General features: G+C 40.3%; 1 long non-coding RNA gene across 2 annotated transcripts in view; it reads right to left on the bottom strand.

Moving 5' to 3' along the window:
- Positions 1-23,850, bottom strand: part of LOC108581757 — a 59,632-nt gene that overhangs the window by 1,402 nt on the left and 34,380 nt on the right. The window contains exons 3-4 of one of the 2 annotated variants that reach the window (XR_002516032.2): positions 15,117-15,209; positions 9,693-10,898 (exon numbers count right to left, since the gene is read on the bottom strand). This is a non-coding gene — a long non-coding RNA (uncharacterized LOC108581757). Of the gene's footprint in view, positions 1-9,692; positions 10,899-15,116; positions 15,210-23,850 lie in introns of those variants that run through there. The other variant, XR_004176474.1, reaches the window with a different exon arrangement.

The raw sequence follows: 23,850 nt of genomic DNA, 5'->3' as shown, positions 1-23,850 counted from the left end.
ATTTCTTTCTTACTGTACATGTGCTAACAAAAAAGGGAAGATGGAGCTTCCATGGCGGACACGCCTGTCTCCCAGGTAGCCCTTTTTTGTTGGTGCGGTTGCTGGCATTCCCCTGTGCAAGCTTCCAGCTTCCTTTTTTATGTTTTGCACCCCTATTTCTCAGGTTGCTCTTTTTTAGAAAAGACATGATTTCTAGTTATGCTTTTTTGTTAGAAGGGAAGTTCTGCCGAGGACTCTTTGCCGTCACTATCTGCCTAAATAATTTCTTTCTCTCTCCTGTATCACAATCAGTCTAGCTGCAAATAAGGTGCAACCCACATCTCTGTCTGGCCATATTTTGCTAGCTGCAAATGGGGTGCAGCTCCATTTCTGTCTAGCCATATTCTTGAGGCTCCTAGCCTTTTGATTGGCCACCTATATACACAGACCCAACAACCCATGTACCCCTGACAGATGGAAAGTCAAGCCAAGTTCTCAGGACAAGAAATGAGATGATCAGGAAAGCAATCACTGCCCATAAAAGGGAAAGGATCAATCTTAAAGTGTAATTGTTAGAGTAGGTAGTTAGGCAGATATGAGCAGGGCAGAAGAGGCCCCCCTCCACCAGGAATGTCAGGCGACTATCAAGTGATGGTCAGGCAGTTGTTAAACTGTCTAGCTAACGTTGTAATTGGTCACAGCTGGTGCCAGGGAAAGGCCCGCTGCCAATAGACAGAAAACACCTGAAGCTAATGAGCAGCAGCTTCCCGATAAGATCTCAAGACTTGGGCTAGTGGGCCCAGGCATACACACTAAGAGGCAAGATGGCAGTTTAATTAGTATATGACCTTCTTCTGGGAATATGTGACGGGTAAGGGAAAAATGCCTCAAATGAGCATGTGCACAATTTCAGTAAACACACTGTACATGTGGCCCCTCCCAAGTCCTGGCAGGCCACTGCGCACGTGGGCAGCCCTCCCCAAGGGAAGAATCAGGGGAGAAGAAACACAAACCCTGGAATCATACCAACATATAAACCCCAAGTCAAAGGGAGGCACTTGAAACTCCCAAGTTCCTTGCTTGGCTCTTTTCCAAACATACTTTACTTCCTTTCATTTCTGCTCTAAAACTTTTAAAATATACTTTCACACTGTGTGTTATGCTCCTCAGATGAATTCTTTCTTTTAAGGAGGCAAGAACTGAGTTGCTGCAGACAGTGAATCTGTACAAACAGCGTCACTGCTGCTAACACAATGTTGAGCCAGGTGCAGAGGCTCTTGCCTCTCGAGTCCCAGCTACTCGAGAGGCCAAGGTGGGAGGATGGCTTCAGCCCAGGAGTTTGAAATCAACCTGCGCAACATAGCAAGACTTTGTATCAAAAAAAAAAAAAAGATAAAAATAAATAAGTAAATAAATAAATCATTAAATTTTTAAAAAAGTGTGGTGTTGTTCATCGGGAACATTCTATGCAATAGCCACTATAATTCTGAAATTTTTTTAGTGTTATTTTGCCACTGTTGTAAAATTTGCAGCTTCCAGAGCCATAGTTTCCATACATAAAAAGGAAGGTATAGCTGGAAGGCAGAGTACTTGGAACTTTAGAAATTAGGATCCCATTTTTACACTGGATCTTGGGTCTTAAGAAGCTGAGATGGCTTTGACCCTGACATCTTGGCCTGCATGAAGAGAAGAAGTAAAGAGGCCCTTCAGTAAAAAACCACTTACTGCCACCAGTTACCTTAAAAACTGGCAATTTTTTGCCAATGACTTGTCAGTTACTGTAGACCAAAAGGCCATGTGTGTCCTGTAACTTGGCTATGAATGAAAGGAAAGAAATAAGAAAATGGTTAGAGGTAGCATGATTTATGAAAAGTTTGTTTGTTTTTTGGATTTTTTCCCCTTTAATACGGCAAAGGCTTAAGTATTTCATTAAATTACAGGGAAGAAACCAGTTGAGATTTTTAAAAAAATCTTGAAACACAGACTCGGACATTGGAGACTTAGCTTTTAGAATCCTCCCTCAAAGAAAGAAAAATACATGTTTTTCTCCCCCATTAGATTGTCACTTCCTCGAGGAAGGTCAAGGGCTCATGTATTCTGTTTATCTGTATGCCTAGAGCCTGACCCAAATAAGTGCACCATGCACGTATGTGTAGACAGACGGATGGATGGGTAAATGAATATGAATGATGGGTGGATGGATGGATGAAGGGATAACGGGTGGATGGGTGGATGAATGGATGGATAGATGGATGGGTGAATGAATGAACGATGGATGCAGGGGTGAAGGATGAAAAGATGTAGGCTAAGTATTAGCATAATGTGTGCATCAGAGTGGCCACTAGGTGGCAGATGTGACAGTCAATGACTGTTCTTTCTGAGAAATTAGTTCAGATGGTTAGCTACAAGATAATGGACCACAGTTATAGTTTTTCTTTTTTGTTTTTTTCTTTACTTTCTTTTTTTTATATTGAGATAGGATCTCACTCTGTCAGTCACGTGGGAATGCAGTGGCTCAATCATGGCTCACTGCAGCCTCAATCTCCCAGGCTCCCGAGTAGCTGGGAACATAGGTGTGCACTACCATGCTTGGCTAAAACTTTTCTCTTAAATGAACTTACGTAAGTGGAATATGCCCAATATTTGAAGTGGAAATTTGGACTATCCTGTTATCTATTGATTACTCACTCAAATATCAGTAGGTCAACTTAGTCTTTCCTGGAAAAGGAGCTTTTGGTCCAAAATAATAATAATAATAATAATAATAATAATATAAATAAATAAGGCAGTTACATTGACTTGTAGTTTAAAAAGGGACTGAGAACATGTGTCCATCTTTTCTCTCACCTGAAATCCCACTGAAATTATGGCAAAAGTGTGATTCTGCAAGGACACAGAGAATGGAAAAGGAAACAAAAATGCTATTATAACCACTTTCTTAAATGAATTGTACTTGACAAATAACAGGCAGGAAACAACCTGGTCATCTTTAAATTTTCTCTGTCAGATTTTATTTCTCCCACACCAGGATAATATCTTGTGCAAAGTCAAAGGCTTTTCTGGGCACTTTTGGAGATCAGAACAGTCTCATTTTGGGGTATTGAAAAGTACACTCTAATCTAATCTTCCATCTTTTACCTAATCTACATCTTCTCCCACTTTCTAGCTTGGGTCTGATCCTGAATTCTGCCAGATGGAAGTGGGAGTTCATGGTCTATTCTTTTTGTCTCCATCAAAACCCTTCTTTCTCTCTTTCCCAGCTGATGCTTCTCTGCCCCCCTTAGTATTATGCCCAAGGGGAGCAGGGGTTAGAAGAGGAAAAGACAGTCCTATATTATTGGGCGGTCATACCTGACATTGGTACCTCTGTGTGGCAGGTGCCCCAATGCTGACCCTTTCTGCTGTTGGTGTTTTTGCACAGTTTTTTTTTTTTTTTTTTCTCACTCTCCTGTGGGACTTTTGACTTCACACTGTTCTCCCCACACTTTACTTGGTGGAACCCCATGCAGCTGACCTTTCATGATTTCCCCTAATTCTCTTCCCAAGTACTCTTGATGCAAGCTCATTCTGTTGAGCCAGAACTCTTGGGTGGAAACTCAAGCTCACTATTACTTTCCTGGTTTCTCATTTAGTTCTTGGAAAAACTCATGAATCTCTGTCTAATTCAATGACGAAAGTTTAGACCATTCCCACGGCAGTCCCTTCTTTTTTCTACACAAGCATCTCCAGGCAGCCTTAGGTGAGTGGAAGTCACTAATCCTTCTGCACCACCACCCACCTAACCCCCTAAATCCAGAGGACATGGGTCTAGTTCTCCCAAGAATACTCTTTCCCCACTTTCCACTCAAGTAGAAGCACAGAAAAAGTCTACACATTTCTGCAGCTCAGCAGCAGCTGACTGGGGACTGAGATGTTCGTCTCCACTCCTGGCAAGTAACTCAGTGTCTACAGTGTGCACCATGAAGCCTCCCATTGCTTGTCCCAAGAGGTGGAGAGAAACTTCTACTTTAAATGTTCATGTGCCCATATATGACGCTCTTCAAAAAAAAAAAAAAAATTCTAACTCACTGTAAAGAGTCTCTAGCTTTTTTATGGAGTTTTCTTTCTTCACACAAAGACTAAAGTTGGGAGGTGGGCTATGAACACAAGACTTATTTTACTGTAAATGCATGGTATGTTAGTCCTTCATGAATGTCTAACATCTTCTTTTGGAATACGGGCATAGATGGCATTCTAGGCTTTCAGCCTTAGACACAACTCCAAATTTATTAAAAATCTCACTTAAAAGCTTGTTATACTATAATTAAAGATAATTATTAATTATAGTTAGTAACTGTATTAGTTCATTCTCATGCTGCTATGAATAAATACCCAAGACTGGGTAATTCATAAAGGAAAGAGGTTTAATTGACTCACAGTTCCACAGGGCTGGGAAGGCCTCAGGAATCTTACAATCATGGCAGAAGGGAAAGCAAACACATTCTTCTTCATATGGCAGCAGCAAGGAGAATTGCAGAGTGAAGTGGGGGAAAAGCCCCTTATAAAACCATCTTGCAAGAACTTGCAAGAACTCACTCACTATCATGAGAACAGCGCGGAGGTAACCACTCACATGATTCAACTACCTCCCACGGGGTCCCTCTCACAACATATGGGGATTATAGGAACTACAATTCAAGATGAGATTTGGGTGGGGACACAGCCAAACCACATCAGTAATAATTAGAGAAAAAAGAAGGGGCTCTTGAAATTAAAAAATGATAGCTGAAATTTAAAAATTCAATAGAAGAGTTGGAAATAGAATGAAGAAAATGTCCAGGAGGTCAGATATCCTAGTATAAAACAGTAGGGGAGAGGATTTTCACAGAAATAATAAAGCAATGTCATGATCGAAAAGATCCTCCCAATGCCATGTGTAAGAAATGGAAAATGATCTACACAAAGGCACATTATTATGACATTTCAGAACATTAGAGATAAAGAGAAGAAACTAAGATTTTACAGAAAGAATGATCACATCCCATAACAAAGAAATGAGAATCAGAGTGGCATGATTTCTCAAGAGTAACACTGGAAGTTGGAACAAAATGGAGCAATGCTTCAAAATTCTAGAAAAATTACTTTTAAACTGGAACTTATGCTCTAGGAAGCCTTTAATCAGTGAGAATGATACAGTAAAAATGTATTTATTTATTTTTGAGACAGGTTCTCACTCTTGTTGCCCAGGCTGAAGTGCAGTGGTGCAATCACAGGTCACTGTAACCTCGAACTTCTAGGTTCAAGTGATCCTCCCGCCTCTGCCTCCTGAATATCTAGGACTACAGGAGTGCACAACCATGATTGTCAAATTTTTATTTTATTTTTCGTACAGCCAGGGTCTCACTATGTTTCCTGGGCCAGTCTTGAACCCCTGGTCTGAAGTGATCCTCCTGTTTTGGCCTCCCAGGATGCTGGGATTATAGGCATAAGCCACCATGCCTGGCCAAAAATATATTTAAATATGCATTTCTGTGAGGTCACTGGTGATATTCCCCTTATCATTTCTACTTGCATCTGTTTGATTCTTCTCTCTTTTCTTCTTTATTAGTCTAGCTAGCAGTCTAGCTCTTTTATTAATTCTTGCCAAAAAAAGAGGCTCCTGGATTTGTTGATTTTCTGAAGGTTTTTTCACGTCTCTATTTCCTTTGGTTCCTGTCTGATCTTGGTTATTTCTTGTCTTCTGCTAGCTTTGAGATTTGTTTGCTCTTGGTTCTCTAGTTCTTGTGATGTTAGGTTGTTGACTTGGGATCTTTCTAGCTATTTGATGTAGACATTTTAGTGCTATAAATTTTCCTCTTAACACTGCTTTAGCTGCATCCCAGAGATCCTGGTGTGTTGTCTCTTTATTCTTATTAGTTTCAAATATCTTCTTGATTTCTTAATTTAATTTAATCTAATTTAAGGTTCTAGGATACATGTGTAGGATGTGCAGGTTTGTTACATAGGTAAATGTGCGCCATGGTGGTTTGCTACACTTATTAACCCCTCACCTAGGTATTAAGCCCATCATGCATTAGCTATTTATCCTGATGTTCTCCCTCCCTGCACCCCTCCAACAGGCCCCAATGTGTGTTGTTCCCCTCCTGTCTCTATGTATTCTCATTAGAACTTCTTGATTTCTGTCTTAATTTTATTATTTGCCAGGAGTCATTCAGGAACAGGTTGTTTGATTTCCATGTAGTTCTGTGGTTTTGAATAAGTTTCTTTATCTTGAGTTCTAATTTGATTGCTCTGTGATCTGGGAGACTGTTATGATTTCCGTTCTTTTGAGTTTGCTTTTGAATTTGCTGAGGAGCTTTTTACATAATTACATGATCAATTTTAGAGTAAGTGTCATGTGGCAATAAGAAGAATGTATATTCTGTTGTTTTGGCGTGGAGAGTTCTGTAGATATGTATCAGGTCCTCTTGATCCAGAGCTGAGTTCAGGTCCTGAACAACTGTGTTAATTTTCTGTCTCGATCATCTGTCTAATGTTATCAGTAGGATGTTAAAATCCCCCACTATTATTGAATGGGAATCTAAGTCTCTTTGTGGGTCTCTAAGAACTTGCTTTATGAATCTGGGTGCTCCTGTATTGGGTGCATATATGTTTAGGACAATTAGCTCTTCTTGGTGAATTGAACCCTTTACCGTAAAAGTGTAGTTGCTAGTTGTCTAGGCCATGTCCATTCTTTCTTGTCTCTTTTCTAGAAGAACTTGTTGGGCACAAAAATGTGCTCAGTTAAATTCTACATTTCCCACGCTTTCATGCAGACTAGGAATAGACATGTGACCCATTCCAAAAAATAAAATGAAAGTGGATGACTTCTAGGAGAAATCCCTCAAAGGGGGTAAGATTAACATATATATATTGTTTGCCATTTTCCATTCTTGTCTTCCTGCCTGGAAAAGTGACATGAAGCTTGACTTGGAGCAGCATCTTTTCCCATTTCTTTATAAGTTCTTGTTGACCAGTATGTATTATCCTGAATTTCATGAATTTCCACTTTTGAGGTCTGTTAACTAACCTTGAAACCTTTCCCTGCCTGAAGATAATACATTCCCTTTTTGATCAATGCTGTTGACTTAATGTGTCTTATTGGTGTTTGCATCCCCAGTGCCCAGTGGAGTAGGTTCTGAATTATAGGCCTTTGAATGAGTACATGAACCAAAGAGTGAACAAACATTATCCTCATCTATCAGCTTCCTAGACACCTCCAACTTCTTTCAAGGCTTTAGCACTTGATTCATTGTGTGTTTTCCTCACCATCATTTGCTCACAACTTCCATGACTTCAACACCCACAAGATCCTTATAACTCCTTGACCTCAATGTGCCGTGGCTTCTCTTAAGGGGATAAACTAAATGATTCCCAAATTCTGTTTCTCCTTGCATCCCTATTTTCCTCTCCCATGATTTTTTGTTGCCTCTCACCAGGGCAATTGCAATATCTTCCAGTAATTCCCTCACTCTATGGCACTGTAACCCGATTTGTCACCTGAACAACACAGCTTTCTGGCTTAAAATCATACTTATTAAAAATTTTCTGTCCACTTTACATCTCTCCTTCACAGTCTGATCCCAACATACATTCCTCTCCTAACCTCTCACAGCCAATCCAGGCTTCTCACATCTCCTCAAACCCACTTGGAACTTTCCCAGCTCTTTGCAATTGTTCGTGTATTTTCTCCACCTAGAATTGCACTTGGATTCTCTCAAGCCCACAGCCATTCATCTCTCCCAATTGAAAGACCAACTCTATTGTCACTTTCTCCCACAAAGCATTCCCCAATGGTTTAAGCAGAATTAATCCCTGGAGCTGTTATGACTGCAAAAATACTTTGCAAGTATGTCTATTATAGCATTTATTAGAATAGTTAATACCATATATGGCTACCTGCCCATGTACACTCACAGAAGCAGCTCCCTTTCTGTTACCTTCACAGATCTAGCACACAGTGCTGGGCATGTAGTACACTATCAAAAAACTGTTAGATGAACCGAATTGAGATTCAAGGAGCTATCCCTGACTGCGAGTTAAGTCTAGTGTATTCTGGAAATAGGAAAGGCAATGCATATCTACTCCCTTAGGAACCCTGCCTCATAATTATTTTTAAAGTTTTCTATTTTATCAAAGAGCCTTAGAAATCACTCCTTTTCAAAGCTCCACCAAAGCATTATTTTCCTAATTAATTATTGTAGAAGGATAACTATTGCATAAATCAATTCCCAACTTAGTTTGATCATGATCACTAATGAAATAGATTGGAGATCTGGAGACCCAAAGAGAATGTTTTCAGATGAATAATATATTTTATTTGTCAGCAGTCCTCAGGCTCAATTTATGGTGAAATTAACTGAAAGTGGATTGCAAATAATTGTCAGTTCATTGTCAGTCTGCATTTCCAAGGCGTTGAATAGATAGAATGACGAAAGGTAATTTCGTTTTTCTTCGTAATTGCTTCTGGATAATACCAGGGTCTTTGAAAGAGAGTGTGAGGCTGTGCATGTTGAAAATTGCAAAGAAAATGCAAAACTTGAGTTGAATACCAAAAATTCTCCATATGTCAGATGTAGTAGAATTAACATTCCTAGGATTCTTTGTAGTCTATTCCACTAAAATTATCTACAACAGATAACATGGTTTTGGACTTAAGATACGAAAAACACGATTTTACGTGTCAACAGTGATAGTCAGAATGGGGATCTAACTCCCATTAGTTTTATGGTAATTTCTGAAAGGGCTTAAAAAAATACAATTTCTTTCACATAATATGAGTCGTCATTGGGAGGTTTTTTAGCTACTTAAAATCACCAGAGAAGAAAGTAATCAATAGCCAATGAAGATGAATGAGGCTCCAAAGACAGATGAAGAAAGTGAGCAGGTAATGGTAGTGGAAGAAATCAGTCTTCATGAAAGACAAAAATAAAACAACAACTTCAGCTTTCTGTCATTTCTTTATATTTATTCTAAAAATGAATTAAGATAAAGGAGGTTACTGTATGACATAATGCCACAAATCACTAACTAGTAGGGATTACCTATACACTGTGTTGTAAGTCCTCAGATTAACATAGTATCTTGACTTGCTAATACCGTTCACCTCACAAAAGGGTCCCCGTGGTTCAAATAAATTTGGGAATGTTGCATATAATCTCCCCCTCTTAGAGAATCATAATGCACATTAACATAGGAAACTCTATGAGAAGTCCTGCAATAGGAAAACTGTGTAACTTTGTCTGACCAAATATTTTCCAAGCATATTTTACTGCAGTTACCAATCAATGCCTCATGGAGCACTGTCTGAGCAATGGTCCACTGGAAGATCGAGCTGGCTGGTTCTGCAAAAGAGTCTTGGTCTAGATGTTGTCCATTCTTAGAGTTATGTCTGGGAGAGGTATATGGGCACTATCCTGTGTGTATGTCAGGCACTATCCTGTGTGTATATCAGACACTGACTCAGTGGTACTGTTGTCTTGAACAGAAGAGACAGGAAAAGCGAAGAGAGAAGTCATGGTTTGTTTAAGTTTATTCTTGCACTGCTATAAAGAAATACCTGAAACTGGGTAATTTATAAATAAAACAGGTTTCATTGGCTCATGGTTCTGCAGGCTGTAGAGGAAGCATGGCTGGGGAGGCTTCAGGAAATTTACAGTCATGGCAGAAGGCAAAGGGGAGGCAGGCACATCTTCACATGGCCAGAGCAGGAGGAAGAGAGAGAGTGGGGAGGTGCCACACACTTTTAAACAACCAGATTTCATGAGGACTGTATCAGGTGAACAGAACCAAAGGGGGAAATCTGCCCCCATGAACTAATCACCTCCCACCGGGCCCCACCTCCAACACTGGGGATTACAATTTGACATGCGGTTTGGGTGGGGACACAAATCCAAAGCATATCGTGGTCTATATGAAATGAGTGCATACCCTAAATGTAAATTGGAAAATAAAGTAGTGCTACAGAGACACACTCAGTTGCTAACTCAGCTAGTAAAAAAGTACTTGAACATTCACTCTTTTCAAAGTAATCTATGACATGTTTCCTGCTTGGAAGCCCATAGGTTTCGGAGATGAGTGCAATGTCTTTATCATGGGCTACAGTGGGTGCCCTCTCCGGCCCATACCTGTTTCACACCACAACCCCCCGGTCACCTCCTGTGCCCATCCTCTCTGGTGTTCTCTCAGATCCCACATCTCAGACCAGACCCTCTTATGGAACGCTATAACTTTTCTTGATAGTACTCACTTCAAATGATTAATGCTATGTGGAACATTGGTTAACATTGTATTGAAGCATAAGATATACTCTACAAAGTGTCTAATCTTGAAAAACTTGTACATGTGGATAAATCTGAGGAGCTACCACCCTGATCAAGCTGTGGAACGTTTCCAGCACCCCAGAAGACTCTGTTCCTGCTGTTTAAACCACTAAGTTTGTGGTACTCAGACACCTACTTAGTAGTTAGAGGTGTTCTCGCCACCACCACCTCCACCTCAGTGATGCAGGTGACCTGCCAAGGAAGCCAGAGCATTTCTCAGCAAAGCTGTGCCATGCCTGGAAGGAAGTCTGTGGGGGCCACAGAGCTGTGGGTCTGGCAGCCCCGCTATAACACCAGAGTGAGTTAGCCACCAGTGACAATGCTTGGGGGCTGTGGTGGCACCTAGCATGCTAAACTCACATTCAGAACATGGTGGAGGCTGCTTCCCTTTTCTGCTGGCCAAACTTCACACAGATCCTCTTGTCAGCCCAAGCAGAACCACCCAGAGAAGGGGATTCTGCTAAACACAGTTTCCATTTAGCTAAGTCACCACTGTACCAACCACCACAGGGGCATCGTTTCTGCAGAGAAGCTCTTTCAATGTCTTGCGTGGGGAGCATACACGAGGCTCCTGGTGCCCTGGTGAAAGATGGGAGACAGGATGGGGCTCTGGTCAAGAGTATGTGGACCTCTAGTAATCCTTCAGTTTGGGGCACATAACCTCATCCATGGCCTCAACTCTGACACATGTTCCAGAGTTGGGATTCTAGCCTTCTCAGGGTCTCCAGAGAACAATTCTCCGGTTACTTGTGAGAATCAGGGGGTTGGTGATGCAACTGCAAAGGACGGGAATGATCAGGGGTGGGTCCAGTGGCTCTAACAGAGGCTTTCAGACTATCTCCCTGTTTTCAGCCCTGCCTGAGCCTTACTCCTGCTCTCCAAGCTACCTGTGCCTCAGCCCTGAAGCTGTCAGAGTTCTAAGCAGTGAATCCCTCTCTGTCATTAACTCCACTGGGCTCCAAGGTGTCTCTGCATTCTCTCCTCTGCAATGCCAGATACCTGTTCTCCACTTTTTATTCCACTTCCAAAAATTTGTTGACATTTTTCACTTGCTGGTGCGAATTTTTATCCACTGTGGTCTTTTCACTTGTTCTCATTGTCCTTGCAGGTTATATATGTTTAATAATTTTCCTCACACTTCGGTTGTGTCTCAGAAGGAAGTAGCAGTCAATACATACACCCAACCTACCATTTTAAACACAAGACTTAAAACATTTTTTTCTATATGTTTTTGGGGTATAGGTGGTGTTTGACTACATAAGTTAAGTTCTTTAGTGGTGATTTGTGAGATTTTGGTGCACGCATTACCTGGGCAGTATATACTCACCCTATTTGTAGTCTTTTATCCCTCGCCCCCCTCCTAACCTCCCCCACAAGTCCCCAAAGTCCATTGTATCATTGTTATGCCTTTGCATCCTCATAGCTTAGCTCCCACATATCAGCGAGAACAATGTGTGGTTTTCCATTCCTGAGTTAGTTCACTTAAAATGATAGTCTCTGCAAATGCCATTAATTCATTCCTTTTTGTGGCTGAGTAGTATTGCATTGTATATATATACCACAGTTTACTTATCCATTTGTTGATTGATGGACATTTGTATTGGTTCCACAATTTTGCAATTGCGAATTGTGCTGCTATAAATGTGTGTGCAAGTATCTTTTTCGTATAACGACTTCTTTTCCTCTGGGTAGATACCCAGTAGTGGGATTGCTGGATCAAATGGCAGTTCTTCTTTTAGTTCTTTAAGGAAGTTCCACACTATTTTCCATAGTGGCTCTACTAGTTTACATTCCCACCAGCAGTGTAGAAGTGTTCCCTGATCACTGCATCCACGCCAACATCTACTGTTTTTTGATTTTTTGATTATGGCCATTCTTGCAGGGATAAGGTGGTATCCCATTGTGGTTTTGATTTGCATTTCCCTGATAATTAATGATGTCGAGCATTGTTTCATATGTTTGTTGGCCGTTTGTATATCTTCTTTTGAAAATTGTCTATTCATGTCCTTACCCCACTTTTTGATGGGATTTTTTTTTTTTTCTTTTCTTACTGATTTGTTTGAGTTTGTTGTAGATTTTGGATATTAGTCTTTTATCAGATGTATAGATTGTGAAGATTTTCTCCCACTCTGTGGGTTGTCTGTTTACTCTGCTGACTGTTCCTTTTGCTGTGCAAAAGCTCTTTAGTTTAAGTTCCAGCTATTTATTTTTGTTTTTATCGCATTTGCCTTTGGGTTCTTGGTGAAATCTCTGCCCAAGCCAATGTCTAGAAGGTTTTCCAATGTGATCTTTTAGAATTTTTATAGTTTCAGGTCTTAGACACGGCATCTTAGATTTTTGTATACGGCAAGAGAAGAGTATCCAGATTCATTCTCCTACATATAGCTAGTCAATTATCCCAGCACCATTTGTTGAAAAATGTGTCCTTTCTCCACTTTATGTTTTTGTTTGCTTTGTTGAAGATCAGTTGGCTGTAAGTATTTGGGTTCTTCTCTGGGTTCTTTATTCTGTTTCCTTGGCTGATGTGCCTAGTTTTATACCAGTACCATGATGTTTTATTGACTATAGAGTTATACTATAGTTTGAAATCAGGTAGTGTGATGCCCCCAGATTTGTTCTTTTTGCTTAGTCTGGCTTTGGCTATGCGGGTTTTTGTTTTTGTTTTTATTTTGCTTCCATATGAAGTTTTAGAACCGTTTTTTCTAAACCTATAAAGAATGATGATGGTATTTTGATGGGGATTGCCTTGAATTTGTAGATTGCTTTTAGCAGTGTGGTTATTTTCACAATATTGATTCTACCCATCCATGAGCATAGGATGTGTTACCATTTGTTTGTGTCATTTCTGATTTCTTTCAGCAGTGTTAAACGCAAGACTTTTTTCCCACTGATTCTTTAACCCAGAGCCCCTTGGCTTTGTTCTCAACAAACTCCTGGTATAATTCTCCACCTCCTAATTTCCAGGTCACTAGACTCTTTCTAACCATCACTTTGTTTGAACTTTCTGTATATCTGGCCTTGCCCACACCCACACCCCCGTTTTCTGCTCCTACCTGGTGGACGCTGTCTCCTGTACCGGGTCTCCTGGAACCCCCTGATCACTCCCTCAGTTTCCTTTGCTGGCTTCTCTTCCTTTTCACTCTCCTTAAATGATATTCCCTATAGCTTAATCTTTGTATCTATTTGCATTCTCACCATGGTTTTAATGATCATGTTTACAGAATGATTCACAAACCTATATCAATCAGGACTCTTTGTCTCAAGTAATAGAAACCTGACTTCAGAAACAGAAACATAAATTTGCTTTGCATGCAGAAAGAAGACCGAGGCATCCTAAGAAACATGAATGACAGGAAAGCCTACCATATGCTGTCTTATGTTACTTCTCTGTGTTGACCAACTACTTATACTGAAAATGATGACACAGAAGGAAAGAGAATTGTAATTCCTTACTCATCAATAAGGTGAGCAATGTTGGTAGAATGTGCATATATTGATTAAGATGAAAACAGTCGAGTAACAGAAACCTAATTCAAATTTGGTTAAGAAACAAAGGGAGAGGTTATTAACTCATTTATGTAACTCAGGACTCAACTGAGATGCTCATAATCTCTACTCCTTGAGGGGTTTGTTTTTGTCTGTGTCTCTCAGCTCTGCTTTTCTCCACATTGGCCTCATTCTCAGGCAGTCCCTCTCTACCTGGTTATAAGTCCAATGCTCTATGATGTCATGGTCCTCATGTCTCATCATCCCAGAGGAAAAGGGTGTCTCTTTCCCCACAGATGTAACCAGGTTCCTGTGGAGGACACGGCTTTGCTAAGCCTGCCTGCCTTCTGTGTCCTCCCCTGGGCCTGAGTGCAGAGGGTGAGTCCACCTCCCCAGAACCATGGAGACTGAACAGAATTACTACAGAGCAGCAAAGAAGTGGGGCACCAAAGGAAGGGTGGGTTGTGGGAGGGATGGAAAGGGGAAGGAGATATTACATTTATTTTGACAATTTGAGGAGGTCTAGATTTAGGACATCAGGGCTGTCATCCTGGTTCTTTGGGTTTCTTGTCTTTTGTCTGTATAATAGGAAGGTTGGAATTCTAAGGCCCTCTGTCCACCATCATCTTTCTTTAATTCTATGAATAATGGACACATAAAGCAGAAGCTTTTGAAGGTGCCTCTGGGCATAGTCTGAGGGGCAGCAGAGCACAGTGGTTGGGAGCGTGAACTCTGGAAACAGATGTGTCATTCTGTGTGTGTCCATCATCTCGGAGTCTGCTCAGTGGGTGTAGTCTCACAGAGCCCCAGGCTCAGAGAGCCTCACACTTATTTTAATGCTCTGCTGTCACTGTCTTGAAATTCTCGACAATTTTATGTTTGAACTTATGTTTTGCAAGTGAATTCTGACAGACATTGGAGCATGAACGTGAGTAGGGAAGATAAGCACAATATGTTAAGCTCAATAAGAATAATGGGGTATCTGCTGTTCCTTGCTACCTTATTTCCTTACAGAGTTCACAACACCTTGTGAACACAGAATTCTGGCGGACCCACAATACGTGGGAGTTCAGTGAGACTTAAAGAGTAAAAGGTGAGCGTGGCATATTGGCATATCTGCATATCTACCACTGACTTTTTGCTTGGGCCAGAACTTGCTTTGAATGCAGAAAGAAGGCCAAGGCATTCCAAGAAACGTGAATGACAGGAAAGCCTACCATACACTCTCTCATGTTACTTCTCTGTGTTGGCCAACTACTCGTACTGAAAATGATGACATAGAAGGAAAGAAAATTGTAATTCCTTACTCACCAAGAAGCCCAAGGTGAGCAGTGTTGGTAGATTGTGCACATATCAAGTGAGATGAAAACAGTTGAGTTGGTTTTGTGCAGCATTTCTATCATTCTGGAGAGAGTGAAATACACACACATGAGCAACAAAATAATGAATTGTGAAATTTTGATTATTCTGCATGTGAGTTACATGCTCTTCTATTTGCACTGAAAACACATTGCACAACATAAAAATGAATGGTAAAAATCATACAATGACAAAATTAAATTTTTTATTAAAATAACATTAAATGGCAAATTAAAACATCATAACAAGTTGAGAGAGAGACTTAGAAAGAAAGGAAAAAAGCTTTATATTTTCGTACCTTTAATGGCACTTCTTTCCCTGCTTTTGGAACAAAAAGCCTCATTTTGATTTTGCACTAAGCCCCACAAATTATTTAGCCTCCCCCTGAATCAGCAAATGACTTTACCTCTTGGTGATTCTGTTTCCCTATTTGTAAAGTGGGCACAACCACAGCAGTGTCTCCATTATTGGACTATTGAAAGAATGAACAGTGCTTAGCATTCAGTAGTTGCTCAATAAACATAACCTTTTATTATAAAAATGAGTTAGTATAAAACATATCTTTATGATGTAGAATAGTCAATCTTTTTTGTTTGTTGGTTTGTTTTTGAGATGGGGCAGGGTGGGTCTCACTCCTGTTTCCCAGATTGGAGAGCAATGGCATGATCATGGCTCACTGAAGCCTCAGCCTCAGGGCTCAGGTGATTCTCCCAACTCAGCCTCCTGAGTAGCTGGGACTACGAGCATGCACCACTATGCCTGGTTATTTATTTATTTATTTTATTTATTTATTTTTGTATTTTTAGTAGAGACAGGCTTTTGCCACATTGCCTAGGCTGGTGAATTATTAAATCTTAAATTTCCCTCGATGGTGACTTTCTGTAAGCCAAACTTGATAGCGAATTCCCCTCTCCTATACTTTACCTATGTTGGAGTAACTTGAATTTTTCACGGTAGCTTCATTAATAGGCTCACTTAATTTACTACTTAAATGATGCCACTGGTATTAGCAGAATATTTTATGTAGTCAGCAGTAGAATAAATAAAGTCAATAAAAATCTTTTAGGAGGAGACTATTGTGGAGCTATCTTTTTAAATTCCAAATAAAAACTGAGGTAAGGATTAAGCTATTGTTTATGTGAAAAACCAGAAAAGGACACTTTCTACTTCTCAACAACAGATGGCGACGTAGCTAAGCAAATAGAGGACATTGTTCTCGGAGAAAATTCTGTCTTTAAGTGTGAGGAAGCAAAGCTATAAACAACATATGGAAAACAATGAACATTTTAATTAGGTGTTAATAACTGAATATTGAATCCTTGTCTTCCACCTAACTCACAACAATGTTATGACAGCTAATTAATAAGTGATTGTAAAGGAAATGATTAATTATTTACAGTAATAATTAGAATAGCTTACATGCTTGTAATCGTAAAATGGTTTTAAAAGTAGACAGATGCAAAGCAAGTTATTATTCTGTTGTTACAGAAATATTGCGGTGCCTCTTTCGGGATGCTTCCTATTATCATTCTGCATTGTCTGGATTTAATAAGCAGGCACCATCATGCATTTTTTTTCCAGCAAGTTTCATTTCAGCCATGGAATAGAAAATCATGTATGTGTTGTTTTTAAAGGATTTTCTGTCATACTTATTTGCAATTACATACATGGGAGTACACATGAAGGCCTACCCGTGTGGGGGGAACTTTTTGGAAAGATGTTAACCACAGAACGAACCAAAACAAAACCCTGGACCAGAAGAATAAAGTCTCCCCCTAGAGTCTCTGTTTGTAGCATCTGATTCTCATATATAAAATCAAAACTAAAAAGCAACTATATAATCCCAAACTTCTCCTCCTCCGCCTTCTCATTCCATATTTCAAATCTCTTTGAACTGTCTCATGTCTTCAGGATATAATGAAATCCCTTGCTCTGGAAGGAAGCCACAACAGATATATTTCAAGACCTTTCCCTTTCCTTTCTGCTGGTAGCAGAGCTAATGCAGTTTACTTATTAGATGAGTCACCATGGATACTGATACACTCAAGCCAAGTCTACCCTAGTGAGGGGAATTGGAGAATTGCGGCAATTATCTCATAATTTAAATAAACAAAGCTTCCCTCATTTTTGTTTCGGCTACCTGAATTTTTCAAGTGAATGTCTAATTTTAGTTTTGAATTATTAGAGGTGGTTCTTGCCTCAACCTTCTCATTAGCTAGCAGAGCTCTGGACTGCTTCGCGGTGAAGTACTTTAAGAATGTGCACCCAAGGCAAATGTATTCTGTGCTTTCTATTTTATCATCCCAAGCATTTCTACTTGGCGTTTGGGGAAACAATGTGAATAACTCAAGTCCAGGATGAAACATTTCTGGAAGGCAGACAATATTGAGATCTGGAAATGGTTGTTTGGAGAGCCTAGATATTTCCAATCAGACAAAGACATTCATAATACCACGTCCTTCCGGACAATATGGACCCCAACACGTTTTGTGTGGATCACATGTTTCTTGGCTGGCCCCAGTCCAAGACACAACCTGTACCAAAACTTCCAGCTGGGAGTTTACGGCTGATCCTGGCCACCTCTCTTAACCCCATCTTTCTTCTCAGGCCATGTCCCAACCATGCCAATGTGAATTCCTCCATCTCATTACCCCTCACTTATTGCAAGTGAACGTTCTAGGGAGACAGAGGAGCTTTGCAAGTGTAAGTCATGGCTGACATTTCCGGGTCCTAAAGCGTCATGTTGTTGTTATTTAATACCTAGTTTCAATGTCTTAATTACTCAGCACCTTTAAGCCACAATTGTTTGGCTTCAAATAGGACCTGGGTGATGGTAGTTGCTAAGGTGTGAGCCCAGAATGACTATGATCTGCATTTCTTTTCATACTGTGCATTTTTGAAGACTGACTCTCAATTTTCAGCTTTTGTCACTGCCTGTAATATGTCTTGCTCTATGTGACTCAGCATGAAAGGCTTGTCTGACAATCCTATCTCTAATTTCTTATCATTTGCCAGCAGGAGATAGCCATGTTGCCTGTTCAGAGGAGGAGCATCTGTCTGATTGGACAGCATGCTGTGGGTGGAAAGGCTAAATGTCGGTAGAAGTGGACACTGGCAGTTGACAGACCTGGGTTTGAATCCCATTCTTTCACTTCAGTCATGTGCAATATTTCTTACCTTCCCTGAACTTCAAATTTTATTTCTGTAAAACAGGGATAATAATACATATCTGGCAGAATAGTGATTAGAAATAACTTGTGTAGGCCGGGCGCGGTGGCTCATGCCTGTAATCCCAGCACTTCAGGAGGCCAAGGCGGGGGGATCACGAGGTCAGGAGATCGAGACCATTCTGGCTAACATGGTGAAACCCCGTCTCTACTAAAAATACAAAAAATTAGCCGGGGTGGTGGTGGGCGCCTGTAGTCCCAGCTACTCGGGAGGCTGAGGCAGGAGAATGGCGTGAACCCGGGAGGCGGAGCTTGCAGTGAGCCGAGATGGGGCCACTGCACTACAGCCTGGGCGAGCTCCATCTCAAATAATAATAATAATAAATAATAATAAATACAAAAATAACTTGTGTAAAGTGCCCGGCAAAAGGTGAATGCTTAATAATGGTAATCATTGTTAAAACTGCTCTTTATGCAACAGGAGAGAAGATATTTCTATTCTTTTGCTATTATGCCTCATTCCCCTTTCTGTACCATAGCAGGACTTTACCCCTCAGTTACTTATTTTCCAAAAACATATTGTGAGCCCAACACTGTAGGGAACACAAACAGCATGTGGTGCTGTGACTCTGTCTTTAATCAATTACACTCTTATGAAGAAAAGACAAAATGGATATGCATGAAACACAACAATAATAATATCTAATATAGATTGAGAATTTTACTCTGTGACACATTTGTGTTAATGCTTTACAAATTGGATCTCATATCATCATCACAATCATCCAGTCAACAAAAGTATTGTTGTCATCCCAATTTTACAGAATAGAAAAACCTCAGAGAGGTTAAGAGTCTTGCCTAAGGTCACACAGCTAATAGTGGCAGAATCAGGACTTAAACTTGGGCCATCTGACTCTGGAAACTGAGCCCTTAACAACACTGTTTAATTGTTCACATGGACAGTATGAAGTGATGCAAACAAAGAGCTGTCAATTTTCAGAGGCTGGACAGACCATAGTAGGGTGGAATTTACCCAGAACATTTTTTGGAGGGAGTGTACCTTCATCTGAGTCCCACGAGGCTTTCTTTAAAAGGGAATGGTTAACAGTAAAATATAACAGTCACAAGAAGGTGAATTAGAAGTTCCCCATGAAACCACATGTCCATCATTTTTCTGCTTGGCTTAATGCCAGGGCCTGAATCTTCTCAAGTAACTCACGGCTGGTTCAGGTGTCCCCAGTATCCTGTGATCTCATTTCTCTTACATCAATCATTTGGACATCATTGTTTAAGGAATCAAGGGATTTTTGTGCAGGAAGGGATGCCAGGCGTTCCGTCATGACCTCGAGGGAGAGGGTGGCAGTTGCCCAAGGTGACACAGCTGCCCCAGCGAGGAACTGGGTCTCTTGACTGCCAGACTCATTCTCTTTCTGCTTTGACACATTGGGACCTTGCCTTTGATGGCATCAAGGATGGGGGTATAGGTCTTACACAAATTCTCCCAGTTCTGTTTCAAGTGGTTATAGCACATAGCGCTGTGCAATACTCATTTCCTCATTGGTACTTACTTTCTCTGTATCAAGGCAGTAAGAATTTCCCAAAAGACGTTATTGGTCAGTCTGCATCTCCCTCATCAAAATGCTACTCTATTGTCTTGCGGAGAATCAAACACAATATGCTGGGGGCCCCTTCTCTCCTCCCGAGAAGTTGTGCTTCCCCCCAAACGGGAAGCAAAGCATGTTCACACTCAAAATCCTGAGCGTTTGATTAGATTTTAAAGTTGGCTGTACACCCTCTTCCTGCCACCCAATATGTTATGGGTTTGGCTGGAGACGTTTTTGTTTTGAACTAATGTCTTCATTTAAAACAAAAATTCAGACCCTGGTTCGACAAATGCATAAACAGGTATCCGATTCAGAGTGACTTCTTCGAAGAGGCAGCCTCTCGCCGGCTGTCAGTGGGTCCTTGCTGAGTCGTTTGATGCATTCACTGCATTTTATATTACTTAATGTGGCTTATGTATCTGCCAATAAATCTGAAATACAGGTCACAGAATATGTAGCTCAAGGAAATCCATAAAAGTAGTAGAGAGAGGCTTCACTAACTGCATCAGATTGCCAAAAGCTGAGGTCATTTCCTCTTGCTAAAAACGTAGAGCTCCATAAATTATTTTTATCACCTCCAGAGTCAAGCAAACAGTTTTGCACAGATGCCAAAGGGGTTTCATTGCCTTTTCTCCTCTTTAAGCTGAAAACATTTTCCCAAGTCTTCTGCAAAGTGATTGTGTTTATCCTCCGTGCAACCGCCCCCCACCCCCCCGCCACCCGCAGCATTGTTAACGTCCTAGTGTATTGCATGTAAATCTAGTAACATAAACACAACTGCATCTGGCTAGGGTCTTCAGTGAAAGTTACGCAAACACCTGAGCCTAGAAGATGGTTCTGACCTCGGTTTAAATATTCCCTATGATTGGGAGTTGACATTGTTTCCTTGAAGATATTTTTAAGGAGATGTTAGGTATGCAGAGACAGTAAAAATGAGCAGTGAACATTCAGTGGAGAACTTTATAGAAAACACTACTGAATTAACTTACAGTACATTTGTTAAACATGAGCACCTCTAATAATGACATTTCATTTAACAATGCCCTTTGTCTTTTCAGTTCATCAGTTACCTATTTCAGTAATGAACTGCAGTCATACCATTCTGATTTTCTCCTAATGTAAAGGCTCAGCTCACTTCACCGCCAGTGAAGCATGATGCTATTATTCAGTTCCTGGCTTAGGAAAAAAGCTGTAGAATATATCACAATTCTAATTGGCTAACAAATATTAAGCCCTACAATTGTTAAGGGCACCCAGTGATTCTGTTTAGCTTTTGATGGGAATAAGTAAAATAAAGAAAGGGGAACGGTTTGAAGGAAAAAAAAAAAAAAAAGGTTAGCGTGTATACTTTATGAGCAGTAACCCAAGTATCCATTGAAAAAATATGAGCACACATTATATTTAATAGCTCAAATGTTATCTTAATTCTTTATCAACAATTCATGCAGATAGCTTAATACCAAATATTTTAGTTAGGATTAACAATCTGTGAAACAGAAGGTGTAGCAAATGAGAGATGGAATTTGTTCTACCTGCAGTCGCACGAGGAGCCAAATGTAAGCTACTGGAAGACTGGGTCATGCATGAGACATTCTTTTTCTGCCAAGTAAATGCAGGAAGATTTGGAAAATATTATGTCTCTCGTAGCCCCGATTTACACTTCCCACGGAAGGTAATGAAGCCTGGGTCCAAACTTATTTTTGTCCCTTTTGCAAAGCTTTCCTCGGAATGAAAGATGGGTCCCTTCCTTGTTTTCCTTTTTCCACGTGGCAGAATTCACTAAGGCATCTCCCCCATCTCTCTTTTGAACTCACCACAACATCTCATTAGTAAAGGCAAGATTCAGCTCACCATAATCTTTCCCCAGCTGGGGCAAAGCTGCACAATTTACAATAGATCTTTGGAAACCTGCTTTTAACCGAGTGCTGCTGCATCTATAGATCTCTCTCAATTACCCACAGTAAATTTAGGCATTGTACAAGAGCAAATTTTACAGTCCATGAAGAGATGAAGTAAAATCTAGATGAAATTCATTGTGACAGATTCCCAGTTAGTGCTCTGATGTGTCTGTATTACAGAAGATAGACATTCTATTAGCATGGAAGCTCCCATAATGGACTGTGAATCATCTCAGGTAATAGAGATGCCAAGCAGAATGACTGAAAAGCACTATTGAATTCCATTAGAGCTCTTTGTTTTTAAATCAGTCATTTCTTGTGAATAACCAACTAGACACTTCTTGACCCTAACTCCAAGTGATAATTGTGGACTAATATTACAATACATTAATCTGAGTTACTGTGCAATTAGCATTTCAGCTGCAGGCTTATTTGGGGTCTCCTAAATGCAAAGGCCCATTCCTTTGGAAGCCACAGCTTATATTTCAAATGTGCAGTTTCAGAAAGGGCCTCTTCCGTGATGCCATTTCGAGTTCTGTTTCCACATTCTGGAGTCGTTCCTTGGTCATCCTGTTTTCAGGGATTTTGTATTGTAACTTTGTGACTTCCTGCCCTTTTTCATTTAAAGATTTCTGCCTACACCAGGTCAGACATCAAAGGAAAATAATTATCACAAAGGTAAGTCTATAAGGAAACCATTTTAAATAAGCCAAGTCAGCAAATCTTTTCTGCCTTTTTAAAATCTCAAATATGTAGCTAATCTTTAGGAAAATAAAGAACATCACATTCTACTGCATAAACAGCCCCACCTAATCTATCAATTAAACATGATTGATCAGACACAGTGATTACTTGGATAATTAGTACAGGGTTTAGGTTTATGCTGTACTCTGAAGCCTTTGGGATGTCTGCATAATTACCATTTGTACAGTAGATCGAGTTATAGGAATTCTGCTATTCGATTGTAAACATGAAGCACTTAGAATAGACAACTCGAACTAGCGCATGTTTCTTAATTCATTGCATTTGATACAAATGCAACAGCTTGTCATGAGGCAAAGCTTTATCTGGCCAAAAGCTCCGAAGTTAGTATATATACATTTAAAAAACAACCTATCTCTTCTTGTATCTAGTGTCTTCCATCTGATTTGCAAGGCAGGAGAGAGGTAATTTCACAAGGGGACTGTGGCATCCAAAGCACAGCAACTTGAGTTGAGTCACTTCAATATTTTCCCATAAATTCCCTGGGACAACTTTAAAAAGAGTCGACTTTACATCTTCTGTCTACAATCATCTATTTTCACATCAAGATGAACAACATTATCCTCATCTGCGGGAGGATCTGAGACTAGCGCCTCAACACGAGGCTTCCTACTTAATGTTGTAATGACAGGTGTAAGATTAACTTTGTTAGGTGTCTAGCCACTCATGCAAACTAAATTAAATTAATGGAACAAATTTCTCTCATAATTAAGATAAAAATTCATGTCAGCTGTAACCTTGCTGTACACTAATTATATACAAATGATTTATCATCTGCTTCGCCCAGAATATTAATCCTTACCTCATTGATAACTGCAGCCAGTGTTAAGAGATGAGAGTTGATTAACTATGACAGATTGGGCAACCACAGCCCTCGGTGCCGGCGCTACCAGTGAAACCAATAACACTCAAGTAGCTCTCTGTGTTTAAAATGCATTCCCATGGAAACAGATGCATGCTTAATGAAGGATACTGAGATTATTTTCAATAATGACTGATATTGGAACAGTGGGCAGAGCTGATCAATAACAATTAACCACTTAGTCTGCTAAAGACATGGTTAGAGAAAGCAGGTTATTTACACATTAGCAGAACCTTATTCGAAGCCGAGTGCTCCATAATGTCTCTATGCTGCACCGTTTCTCTTTTTCCCCGACTGGGAGGGGCTCCATGGTGGAGAGATGGTATTGTGCCAAGCGCCCTCCTGTCGCCTCTTAGCGCCTGCTTATGAAATGAGTGATTGATGTTGCCAGCG

This window comes from Papio anubis, chromosome 10 (genome assembly GCF_008728515.1).
Source record: "Papio anubis isolate 15944 chromosome 10, Panubis1.0, whole genome shotgun sequence".
Taxonomy (NCBI): domain Eukaryota; kingdom Metazoa; phylum Chordata; class Mammalia; order Primates; family Cercopithecidae; genus Papio; species Papio anubis.
Note: the sequence above shows the minus strand (reverse complement) of the source record. Positions and strands in the feature narration are given on the sequence as shown.